A 13,582-nucleotide genomic window follows, 5' to 3' on the forward strand; every position below is an offset into this window, starting at 1 on the left:
CAAGTTCAGTCAGATTGTCTCAGTTCTTGTCGTGCAAACCTGACCTTTTGAGACACCTTGAGGTTTCAGCCTGTATGCGAGTCAAAAAAGGGGTAATGAAATACATTTACATTTAGTCATTTAGCAGACGCTTTTGTCCAAAGCGACGTACAAGGGTTGATTTCATTTCAACAGAGGGCCCATTCCCACAACACATTGATAGTCCACCACTCACACAAAATCGACAGGAAAGGCAGAAATGTCCATATAGAGTTTTAATGTAACAGTGCCATGACAGGATACAATTGAACAGGAGAAAAACTGCACACAATACAGAAACCAACTGACCAACACAAAACATATGAAAAGTAAACAGAGAGAAACTTTACTTAGGATTCAGAAGACTGTAATTCAACTGTTATCATGCTCTGAGGGAATACAGTAAAATATGTGGAATGAATGTATGTATAATAATAAATAGCTCATAAGAGCTTATTAATGACCTAATTATAATATTATAAATATATATCAAACTATATATCATATATATATATCAGACATCCCTGTGATAATAACGTCATCGCTGTGATAATAACGGCTTGAAGAGCTGCTTGCTCATTTAGTGTGCTCACTGGCACAGCTTTGAGTGTCAGCTTCCACAGTTCAACACAAAGCTGGAGCCCTTGTCACTACCATTCTACCTTTGGCCAAACCACCACTAAAAAGGTGCATGTTTGAAAGTGCCATGCTTGCTCTAAGGCACTAATGGCAATGTACACAGTTACTGTATTCTTTGGCTGATAGAGATGTGTTGTGCCATCAATCCAATTCCACAAATGTCTCGTATATGTCATTGAATTCCTCACTTGCAGTACTGTATGTGTATCCACAAACTAAACAGTGAGTCATGACAAGTTGTATGTGTAAGTGGTTAAGGCACGCTAGATCACAACAAGGAAGTGGATAATATTACCCATTTGCAACCCTGGCTGACCTTCGAGGAGGAATTTACAGTTCTCCAATTACAACATCTTGGGGTTAGTCAAACAGTAGCTTTTCATTTCTGCTTACTAAGAGATCATGTATTTGTCCTACCATGTAATGCAGTGACGTATGAAAAATAAAAAGGCACTTTTTTCTAACAAATCCTAACAAACTAAACAACAACAATGACACTATTACAACACAAACACTCACACACACACAATTGGGGTAAGAATGATCTCCTAAGTTCAAATATACCTGAGTGATGTCAGTGATTGCCACACTACAAAATCAGATCAGTTTTGAGTGGCGATTTAGTCTGGATATATTAAATTGAGCCACATGAATTGAACCAGATCTCTGCACTCTCAAAATGAAAGCGGGCAGAGGATTTCATACGATGACAAAATGGACACACTTTTACTTAATCCAACAAAAAAAAGATTGCAGTACTGACAAGAGCGCATCAGCTTTTCAATAATTTGGATCAATTGAGAAACATACATAAACAGACATAAAAGTTTGATGTAAAAGCTTTAGGCACTTCAGTTGTTTCACAAAACAACTGTCTTTGTTTTCTCTCCTTATTAGCATTAGTGTGTCTTAATTCTTTTATTTTACTTTTATTTCACCTGGGTCAAACCGGTATTGATTTCCACTACAGGGTTCAACTCATTTTGTGTGTTCACTGACAAAGCTTTGAGTCTCTGCTTCGAAAGCCCAGAGCAAAGCTGGAGTTATCCACGTTGATTACTGCGAAACAAGAGATGGTATGCTATGCTCTCTTACTTAGAAACAGAACTGATTTAGATTAGATTAGATTAGATTAGATTCAACTTTATTGTCATTGCACAGAGTACAGGTACTGAGGCAACGAAATGCAGTTAGCATCTAAAGGGTTTAACTCATTGGTTTGTCTCATTAACAATTACGTTTCACATGTATAGTCATGATTCTATGAGGCACCGTGATGTCATAAAATAAATAAATAAATAAATAAATAAAAGGACTACACCAGAATGCTGCGCTCGTCTCGTGAGCGTCGATTGGCACTGCCGTCTGTGCAAGTACGGCAATCCAGACTATTTTCATTTGTAGTTCCACATTGGTGGTACGAACTGCCTAGCACTACCAGAGCAGGGGCGTCCTTCTCTACATTTAAGAAGCTTTTGAAGACCCAACTCTTCAGAGAGCACCTCCCTTCCTAACTGGCACTTCGACTAGTGCTTAACTTGCACTTACAGCAGTTACATTCCTGCCCTTCGTATTTATTATTATTTATTTCTTATGTAAAGTAGTAGGCTATTTATTGTTACACTAGGTCTCTATTGCCCATAGCTTGACTGTTCTCTCCCTTGTACGTCGCTTTGGACAAAAGCGTCTGCTAAATGACTAAATGCAATTACTGGTTTACGAGTTGCTTTCGTGTAGATTCGGTCGATTCCGACTGCACACGTCACTACGGTTGCGTGCCCTTATAAGCAGCTGTCGGGGCGTGTATGTATGCAAATTCAGGAGCACGAGAACGCGCTTTCAATTTAGGAAAACTCTTCCAGTGGAGCACAGCTCAGAACACTTCGGCTGCATAGGAACACATTTTCAAGCGTTTATGAATTTGGCAGATGTCTTTTCCTTACATTGTTTTTCCGAAGCCTGTAAGAAACATTTTAGAAGAAACTTCAGAAAATGTTCGAGAATGAGGCCCATTGTGTGCACACTGGCACAGCTTTGAGGCTTCCACAGCTCAAAAGCTGGTGACTGACTGGCAACATTGGCAGCATAGGAGCCTCTTTTTTACAGGCTCAAAATCACACACCTTGATTAACAATATAACATTCAGTTCAAATGGATATGGCTAGGGTATATAAAACATGTCTGACAAGCTACAGCAAATGTAATTGTTTTGAACAACAAAAGAAGCACTGCAGTTTACTCCTTGTAAAGATGCTCCTGGCACATACTGCCCAGAACAGTTTTCTTACACTACAATCTCATCTATGTTGATTAGAAATAGTACTGATTTACACTAAAAGGTTTAATTCATTGTTAAAGCCCAGAGTAAAGCTGGAGTTATCCATGTTGATAACTGTGAATCAAAAGTTAATATGCTATGCTATCTTGAATAGAAACAGAACTGATTTACACTAAAGGCTTTAACTCATTGTGTGCTCACTGGCACAGCTTTGACGCTTCCACAGCTCAAAGGCTGGTGACTGACTGGCAACCTTTGCTGCATAGGAGATTGTCTACCCTTTTGTCATCACTCTACCTTCACGGTTCATAATATTATCCAAGGGGATTTTCTGTAATGCATTTTCTGCTACTTCACACAGACACACACAGACACACACACACACACACACACACACACACACACTCCCTACAAAGTAATTTCAACCTTTAACCTTTAAGCTAAAATACAAGCTAATCTGAAATACAAACTCAGTGCCTTAACGTGCCTCTTTCTGTCTGCTTTTGACCACTGTTGTTGTATGGCATTTACAGTACTGAGAAAACAGCCCTTCTTAGTAATGAGCCACTTCATCAGATGTGATGAATGCTTGCTAGTAGCATGTAATATATTGAACACTATGTGCATAATATATCTTACAAAGCAGCGCTGCATAGCACATAGTACCCTGTGCATTTCACTAAACCATTGCAGTTTAAATACATGAAACGCAGTACCTAAGCATTAGCCTCCTAAAAAAGTGACATGACAAACATTGAAAAACGGAAAGAAAAGACCAGATGGAGAGGTTGGACCCGAGGGTACTGGCACCGTTAAAATGGAGGTTGGCTGGCTCACACCATCTCATGACTGCTGCGGCCACATCTACAGGGAAGAATGAAATGTAACCATTATCATGCTTTCAATTCTTTCCATTTCCTTGTTACATTTTCTTGTGCGTACTTATTTATATTTTATGTTGATTGGGTGCTGAAATGGGCCTGACCCCACAAGTTGGAATCTTGTGGGAATACGTGCAAGAACGGTAATGTCAAATTACACTCCTCCCTTCTGTGCTCCTGAAGCAACATGCTGATTGCCTAGAACTGTTTATGTCTCAGTCCAAGCCACTACATTAGTTTCCTCATTTACAGCACTGAATTTGACAAAAAATCTTAAGCTGAAACAGTTCCTTACCCCTTATTTTTCCACCAGCAGACACCAACTGATAGGAGGACAAGGAGGGCAATGACACCACCAGCCAAAATGGCTCCCCGACTTCGCTGGTTGGCATCATGTGGAGCCTCCCTCAGACTTGAAGAGGCAGGGCCTGTAATATATAAAGCCAATCACATATCTATTTTAATACAACCTACCACAGCCCCTAACAAAACACATTTAATGAAATATTGTCTCTCTCTGCATATTAAATCTAATTCTATAAAACACGGTCACAGAGAGGTCCTGGGTTCCTCTGTGTGACATTCTGGACGCTGCCCTGGTCCAGGAATTCTACAACTCCCATCCTGATCTTCCTGGGGCGTCACGGATTATCTCTGACTCTCCTGACGGCCCGACCACTGAACTGTTGCTTGTCTGACTATGACACGGGTTGCCCTTTTGGATTGGTTTGATCTCAGACTGCCTATGAGTACTCCCGCAGGTGATGGTGTGTTTGTGTTCGTTTGTTTGTGGATCTGATGAGCTTTAGCTTGTCTGCCCACGTTATGGATTGTCCAACAGATTTGATTCTTCTTGAAAGTATTACAGAGGATGTTTGTGTACGCCTCTTGCCTTCCTCAGGGGCTGTTTGTGTACGCCTCTTACCCTCCGCAGGGGCTGTTTGTGTACCCCTCTTGCCCCCCTCATTTTCTCTGTTTGTGGAATTCAGTAAAGATGCTGCTACTACCAGTCTACATCTGCGTGTGTGTGCTCCATCCTCTGCTCTGACAAAAACCACAGGGAATTGGGAGAGAGAAGCTACACATTACTCACCATTGCAGGAGACTTCAACGAGCCCCTGTCCAGAGAGTCAGATGGAGAAAAATAAGTAACGACAGAAGAGGGAATAAAGGATTTTTCCCTATAGTTCACTATATGGTTATAACATATTACATAAAGTCCTCTATGTCACTAAGATTATAAAGAAAATGAGTCATAGATACAAATCCATGTATCGACTTTACTCTATAATAACTCAAGAGTGAAAATTGTGATATCCTGTATGATTCCAACCCCTACTGCCAACCCACTTCAATGATGCAAAGCTTTCCCACTATCATACCTTTTCACAGTCCACTGTATAAGTGACATTAGGATAACGGTGAATGAGACGAAGAGAGTCTTGTGTGAGCAGCTGCACTAGAGTTTCGTTGACGTGTCCCTCATAGGCAACAACTGTACCCTTAACACAGAGAGGGACACACACACACAAAATAAGATAAAGACTATATCACAGACTTTGTTACGTGCAGAGTTCCCACCTAAAGGAAAATGAGCAAGATTTGTTCTTACGTCGATAGCCCAGTCAGCATCACAGTTGGGCTTTGGAAGTTCACTGATCTTATACAGAGCAGTTCCATCATCCTGCAGGTGAACTGTACAGTTCAGACTTTCTGCAGTCCTAATCCCACTCAGACACACCACCACCACCAGCCATTTACCTAAGGGGGAGAGGGGGGGGTGACAAAGATGACAAAGAGAAAGATGCATACTATAAGTCAACAATTACAAAAAAGAAAAATACTAACTAGCCGTATGTATTTACTTCCAATAGGAATTCCTTTCCATAGTGTGGGATCTAACATAATTTATAACTTATCTAACGATAAAGTAGCCCTTTAAAATGCAAATTCTGGTCTGAGAGGTCCAGAACATTGATAATATAGCACCACTGAAAGACTTTCTAAAGTTTCTGAACTTGCCGTAGGGTACTGTCTAAAGTATCAAAGGACTAACACAGTGATCCCGAGGGATGTGTCTGCAGACTGGAACAGGCTGGAAAAAAAGTTCCTCCCCCCGCCCAGGAGGAACATGCGTAATCACAGTTTTGGAAGACGCACGTCCTCAAACTACGCAGATAGGTACCAAACGGACATTGCAAGACATTGCATCAGATGTGCCGATGACCTGCTACTGGTTAGCAAGCTACACACAATTATAAATCGCCAGTAGTCATAGTTGTGATGCTGTATCAGCGAAAATGCAACTTCCTAGTACTTTGCAATCAGAAGACCGAAGGCTGAATGTAGAAATATGAAGTTTTATTGTAATCAATAAGCCACAATAAGTAGATGTTCCATGGATGATCTCACCGTATTAATGACGGGTCAGTCTTTATAAAGAAACTTTAACTCCCATTCTCTTGTGTTTGGCCCCATACCCATCCTCTAACTTTTACTCAACTCTGACTCGTGGCTAAGTCAATTCATCTTGTCTGTACCCCGGCAATCTCTTAGTCAGTCAGTCATATCCTACAATACTATGCACTTGACCACACACACAATTGCTAGCCAGATAGATTCAGTTGATTCATGCCAGTTCAGACAGAGAGATCTAAATAAGATTAGGGGCTAAGTAAAATGTCTAACTCACCTGTACAACGAGCCATTCTCGCAGGGCTGTGTTTTTCTTTTAACCTCTGTGCTGGCTGTGCATTGGAGTCTCGTGTGTATACAGGAATTCCCCATCGCGTGATGCGCTCACATGACCGATGATGTAAAAAAAAAAAACTGCTCTTGGTAAAAAGGAAAGCATAGACCTGTGAGAGATTCATTTTTAGATCCATAAAAGTATTCAGACCCCTTTATGATATGGCAGACATGGGTCGATTGTTCGTAAGTTATTTGCAAAATTATTGGTTTGCACCAATCCAGTGTAGCTTCCGGATTTCGTCATCGGAGAGGTCACGCAAGAGCTTCAAGAGATAGGGGAATCCATCGACATTCGTCAAGTGAGTTCCGTTCTGCTAGCAACGATAACCCACAATAACCCCAGGAAGTAAAACGAAACGAGGAAGTAAAATGAGTTTGTTGTATCAAATGAAAGGTTTTTACAACAAACAACCCTGTTAATCGACTGGGTAATATAAAAACCTTTTATATGCAACGAGTTTTATTGTTCCATTTGTCCTAATGATCGGGAAAATAGTTAAAAGCGTGTTTGAAAGTTATAGTAGCCTATTTGTCATTATAAAGTCCTAATCTGTCTACTCGCTAGCTCAGACTTTATAATGGTATTTTGTTAACTGTGCATTATATTAACTTGCTTTAAAACAAGGTAAGATATAGTGAGTTAATTTTAAGCGTACAGGATACTTTGATAATGACTAAGATGTAGCTGAAAATTGACAATTAATATTACTTTCATAGTAACATCAAAATGGGTTAAAAACGATTCACTGATGTTACAAAAGTATGATTTTCTTGTTTAAATATAGGGAACACTGACTAAACAGGCATCATTGCAAAATTGTAGTAAGAAAACAGTAAAACACACAACAATCTGCTGATAAAAAGGATTATGTCTTCAATAAAGTTGGTTGAACATGTTCAGAACACTGTAAAGAAAGGGTAAAAAATGTTTAGCAGTAATTAATCTGGCCATTCACTGTGAAAAAAACACTTGACACACAGATCACACAGGTGAAAAGGGATTATCTCCAATGCCAGGGTATTGCCATGTGACACGTATCAAAACTTTGCTGATGAAACTAAAGATTGTGTCTCAATGAAAGGGGGGTGGAATATGTTTAGGACATTCCAAACATTAAATAAAATTTGTGAAGTAGTTGAGATTTTACGTCCCTGAATGCTCCACAATACTTTAAACCATAGGTGATCAGACATGGCCGAAAATGCCATTATCTTTCAATGGTAGGGCCATAGTGACATGTATCACTCTTTGCTGATGAAACTAAATGATTGTGTCTCTGATCACCTATGTTTAAAGTATTGTGGAGCATTCAGGGACGCAAATCTGAACTACTTCACACATTTTATTTAATGTTTGGAGTGTCCTGAACATATTCCACCCCCTTTCATTGAGACACAATCTTTAGTTTTTTCAGCAAAGAGTGATACATGTCACATGGCCCTGCCATTGAAAATAATGCATTTTCGCCTGTCTGATCACCTATGTTTAAAGTATTGTGGAGCCTTCAGGGACGCAAATCTGAACTACTTCACACATTTTATTTAATGTTTGGAGTGTCCTGAACATATTCCACCCCCCTTTCATTGAGACACAATCTTTAGTTTTTTCAGCAAAGAGTGATACATGTCACATGGCCCTGCCATTGAAGATAATGCATTTTCGCCTGTCTGATCACCTATGTTTAAAGTATTGTGGAGCCTTCAGGGACGCAAATCTGAACTACTTCACACATTTTATTTAATGTTTGGAGTGTCCTGAACATATTCCACCCCCCTTTCATTGAGAGACAATCTTTAGTTTTTTCAGCAAAGAGTGATACGTGTCACATGGCAATACCCTGGCATTGGAGATAATCCCTTTTCACCTGTGTGATCTGTGTGTCAAGTGTTTTTTCACAGTGAATGACCAGAATAATGCCTGCTAAACATATTTTACCCTTTCTTTACAGTTCTGAACAAGTTCAACCAACTTTAATGAAGTCATAATCCTTTTATCAGCATAATGGGGTGTGTTTTACTTTTTCTTAATACAATATTGTCTGTTTAGTCATTGTTCATTATATTAAAACAAGAAAACCATACTTTTGTAACATCAGTGAATCGTTTTTAACCCATTTTGATGTTACTATGAAATTAATATCTCTGATAGTTTAAGAAAACACGGGGCTAATAAGGGACTTTTATTTTGAAAAATCGTAACCGGAAGTCGCTCGAGCTCATTTGCCTATAGTTGCTCACTGAACGCTGCTGTTCCATTTGGGAGACCCAGAGGTGAACTGTCCCCCGCGCCCCCTCCCCTTCCCCCTTCTCCCTTAGGATCTGTCCACGGCACCTTCTTAGCGAGCAGAGGCGCCTGCAGCTGCAGGGGGCGCCAATTTGCCAATTCCACACACAATATGATAGATAATAGAAAACCGCTTCGCGGCCCAGATGTATTTTTTTTTAAGTGCTCGTGCCGCCCCCCACGTCTTATGAAAAAGTGCCCCCCCGGGCGGCTGCCCGGTTCGCCCGTGCCTAAAACCGCCCCTGCTTCGGAGACGTGTCTTCTACACACGGACACACTCACACACACACACATGCACCCGTATACAAAGATTATGATATAATTAAAGATTCATTCTTTTTTGTATATTGTGTTATTGAGGAGAGAGTGCTTGGGGAAAGGAGGTGCTGGAAAAATATGGCACAAGTTGGGTGTGCTTGTGTAACCATGTTGGATAGGGAACAGTCAAAGATTTTGATTTAAAAACATTATTTGTTCTACACTTTTTGGACTGAGCCTGTTGATATAGTCTACTTTTCCTATAGCCTCAATATTTAACAGCCATAGGAAAAGTATGTATATAAATCGCCATCATGAGCGATCAGAATAAAGTGTTCCCACATGTCAGAACGACCTCTCCTCCTAGATGCTTCCATAATGATGATGAATCAATACGAACGTAATGACTGTCACAGAATGAGATAGGCTACTACGAACCAAACGCAATTTTGTGCGCTGAAGTTTTTATGCTTTGAAGGTGCTACAATTCAGACTCGAAACGAGGCAACTGACTGTTTCGTGCGTGGCGCTGTGAACCACTCAGCTGGTTCATTCGGAGTAAGAAGCAGTTGCTGTTTCGCACGTAATATGTCACGTGATTTTTCCGTACCAAAGCAACCTTCGAAGCAGTGGTTTTATGGTTGGTGTAGTTAAGGTATGAAGCACGTTCCGGCGCTTCAGTGTCAGGCTGCCATCACTACCTCACAGGTCCTCAACTGGCAGCTTCTTTAAATGGTACCTGCAGACGAATCAAAGTTTGAGGTGTTTGGATCACACAGAAGAACATTTGTGAGACGCAGAACAGGTGAAAAGATGCTGGAAGAGTGCCTGACGCCATCTGTCAAGCATGGTGGAGGCAATGTGATGGTCTGGGGCTGCTTTGGTGCTGGTGAAGTGGGAGATTTGTATGAGGTAAAAGGGATTTTAAATAAGGAAGGCTATCACTCCATTTTGCAACGCCATGCCATACCCTGTGTACAGCGCTTGATTGGAGCCAATTTCCTCCTACAACAGGACAATGACCCAAAGCACACCTCCAAATTATGCAAGAAATATTTAGGGAAGAAGCAGGCAGCTGGTATGTCTGTAATAGAGTGGCCAGCGCAGTCACCAGATCTCAACCCCATTGAGCTGTTGTGGGAGCAGCTTGACCGTATGGTACGCAAGAAGTGCCCATCAAGCCAATCCAGCTTGTGGGAGGTGCTTCAGGAAGCGTGGGGTGAAATTTCTACAGATTACCTCAACAAATTAACAGCTAGAATGCCAAAGGTCTGCAATGCTGTAATTGCTGCAAATGGAGCATTCATTGACGAAAGCAAAGTTTGAAGAACAAAATTAATATTTCAAATAAAAATCATTATTTCTAACCTTGTCAATGTCTTGACTATATTTTCTATTCATTTTGCAACTCATTTGATAAATAAAAGTGTGAGTTTTCATGGAAAACACAAAATGATCTGGGTGACCCCAAACTTTTGAACGGTAGTGTATATATATATACATAATGGTGTGTGTGTGTGCGCGCGCGCCTCTTAACTAGTAACTAGCGCACACTAGGGCCCTTCATAATAGCATGCACTGGGGCCCGTCGTAACTACCGTACGCCACTGTGCTTTACACTACCAATCCATCCAACCCCCCCCCCCCTCCCGGCCGTCTCTGCTGAAGTGTCCTCTTTTTCACAAACTCAAATCTGGTCACCCTAGTTTTACCCTGTCATATAGATCATCATCACGAGCTGATGACCACTACAACAGGGACATAGCAATAACGTCTCCTGCACAGCTGCTATCATTCAAGCTGCCTTGCCCCTATTTAACAGGTTGTTATAATTTCGGAGTCAGGTCGAGCGCCTGTTTGATTGTGTATGTGTTTTTCATTTGTGGGTAAAGCTGCTGTGTGTGCAGCCACAACAAATCGTGCCTTTCATCAGTGTTTTTAAAGAACCTTTCAGCACTTTGACCGTCTGTTAACGTTAGTGTGTAAGAGTGCTATCCATGTTTCTGATAGCTTTCTGTTTGACCTGTCAACTTCCCCAAAACAATAGTAGAAGTAACTAATTTGACCGTAAAATCGGTAATATATATATATAAATTGGTAATATATATTGTTAGATAAATTAATATTAAGAAGTTAATATTAATGAGACAGAGACCAGCAATCAGAATTTGCTTTATCTTTTGCAAAAGGGTAGAGATGACACAAACAAGATCATGCACATGACTCCAAAGTGCAGCTGGGCGCAGCCAGCTTTTATACAAGTGCTCACATAAGCTTATATGGGCATGTTCATATTCTGTACATTCTGCTCAGAGTGGTGTCCCTTCTGCAAATGTCTGTGCGTGCAAGATATTGTTGTAGCGAGAACAACCTCTTCAAGTATCAGAGTTGATACTTAAATGAGTCAGAAGACCGAATGCGATGAGCTAAAGTTTGTTTTAATTTTGCAGACATTTCATTCAATCAGAGTGGTGGTCCATGGAGCAGCTCTGTCAAAAACCTTGTAAACTAACTTTTTAAAGGGCATATTTCATCATTATGCTTTTCCAATCAAAAGCCTAAAAAGTATCCAAATTGAACCAATTGAACACCTAAAACTCAGAATCAGAATATAGGACAATGGTAACTCGTGATAGCAGGTTGGTGTCCTTGCCAATATGGCAAAGAGCCCATCTACAACTTCTTGGGAGGCTTTGCCTGTCCTTGATTTGTCTGCATCTCTTATCCCGGGACCCCTCCATGACTGCTTGGCTGTCTCCATCGGCCTGCACCTGTAGGCTTGTTTTTCGAAAACAAGTCTCATCCCTGGGAACAGGCCTTTCTGCTTGACCTTACAAGACACCCACCTCTGCATAGGGGCCATTCTGACTGACCTAACAAGACACTAGTCTCGGCGCACGGGCCTAATGACTAGTGATGGCAGCCTGACACTGAAGCGCCGGAACGTGCTTCATACCTTAACTACACCAACCATAAAACCACTGCTTCGAAGGTTGCTTTGGTACGGAAAAATCACGTGACATATTACGTGCGAAACAGCAACTGCTTCTTACTCCGAATGAACCAGCTGAGTGGTTCACAGCGCCACGCACGAAACAGTCAGTTGCCTCGTTTTGAGTCTGAATTGTAGCGCCTTCAAAGCATAAAAACTTCCGCGCACAACATTGCGTTTGGTTCGTAGTAGCCTATCTCATTCTGTGACAGTCATTACGTTCGTATTGATTTATCATCATTATGAAAGCATCTAGGAAGAGAGGTCGTTCTGACATGTGTGAACACTTTATTCTGATCGCTCATGATAAGGTGCGCTGGCTGTTAAATATTTAGGCTATAGGAAAAGTAGACTATATCAACAGGCTCAGTCCAAAAAGTGTAGAACAAATAATGTTTTAAATCAAAATCTTTGACTGTTCCCTATCCAACATGGTTACACCCAACTTGTGCCATATTTGTCCAGCACATCCTTTCCCCAAGCACTCTCTCTTCAATAACACAATATACAAAAAATAATTAATCTTTATTTGTAAAAAAAAAAAAATATATCACAATCTTTGTATACGGGTGCATGTGTGTGTGTGAGTGTGTGTGTGTGCGGGGGGGGGGGATTTGGTGCGTGCACACTAGATTGTCATTGTTTTAAAGATTCGTGCCACTGTCTGGCTTGGCACATCACCAGGAGAGGTCACTGTTACTGAAGCTTCAAGTAATGAACCGATTTTTGAAACAATGTGCCTAATGGTTCAATGCTTCACCAAAGCTTCATTTGCCCATCACTACTAATGACACTTGTTGTTGAAAACTGCTTCATGTTCACCACACTACTGTTGTCACGGAACGAACCGAACAAACTATGGCGGGAGAGTAAGTAATCCTCATGCAAGTCAGGCCGCGGGACATCCAAGGGTTGTGAATCCGTTGAAGTGCGATACCAGACACCTGAGTGAAGGGAGTGTGAGGTATATGTAGGGGCTGTGACAGGTGTGGGTGATTATGAACCCGGTGAATGTAAACGCGGTGCAGGTGAGTGAGGATACAGGTGTACGTGATCAGTATTCCGGTGAGTGAAGCGAGAGAGTGGAACAGGTGTATGTGCTTGTGTGATTGGGGACCTGAATGCAGCTGATGAGCGTGCAGCTGGGAGAGTTAGTGAGCTGAAGGGGGCGTGGCCGGAGCGGAGTTCCGCAGGAACCTGACAACTGTATTAATACCATGATTCTCAACAATATCGATTTGCAGAAGTGGTTTCAACCGCAACTGGCCTTTAGCTCAGAATATCGCGTGCAGAAGCATGAAAACAGTATGTGTATGTATTGCAGCAGGAGCGTTTCACAGAACACATTCTTTTATCATTACACGTGTGTCTCTTACACAAGCATACAATGGATTATACATAATAACAACATAGTTAAACATCATATATATATACATATACGCCTAATGGTGTGTGTGTGCGCGCGCCTCTTAACTAGTAAC

General features: G+C 41.2%; 1 long non-coding RNA gene across 1 annotated transcript; it reads right to left on the bottom strand.

Moving 5' to 3' along the window:
* Positions 1-2,552: 2,552 nt before the first annotated feature.
* Positions 2,553-5,551, bottom strand: LOC122130682. The gene is made up of 5 exons (XR_006151942.1): positions 5,429-5,551; positions 5,199-5,318; positions 4,910-4,934; positions 4,112-4,244; positions 2,553-3,799 (listed from the first exon to the last, which is right to left on the bottom strand). It is a non-coding gene; the product is annotated as an uncharacterized LOC122130682 (long non-coding RNA).
* Between the last annotated feature and the right edge of the window lie 8,031 nt (positions 5,552-13,582).

The sequence above is a fragment of the Clupea harengus genome, unplaced genomic scaffold (genome assembly GCF_900700415.2).
Source record: "Clupea harengus unplaced genomic scaffold, Ch_v2.0.2, whole genome shotgun sequence".
Lineage (NCBI taxonomy): Eukaryota > Metazoa > Chordata > Actinopteri > Clupeiformes > Clupeidae > Clupea > Clupea harengus.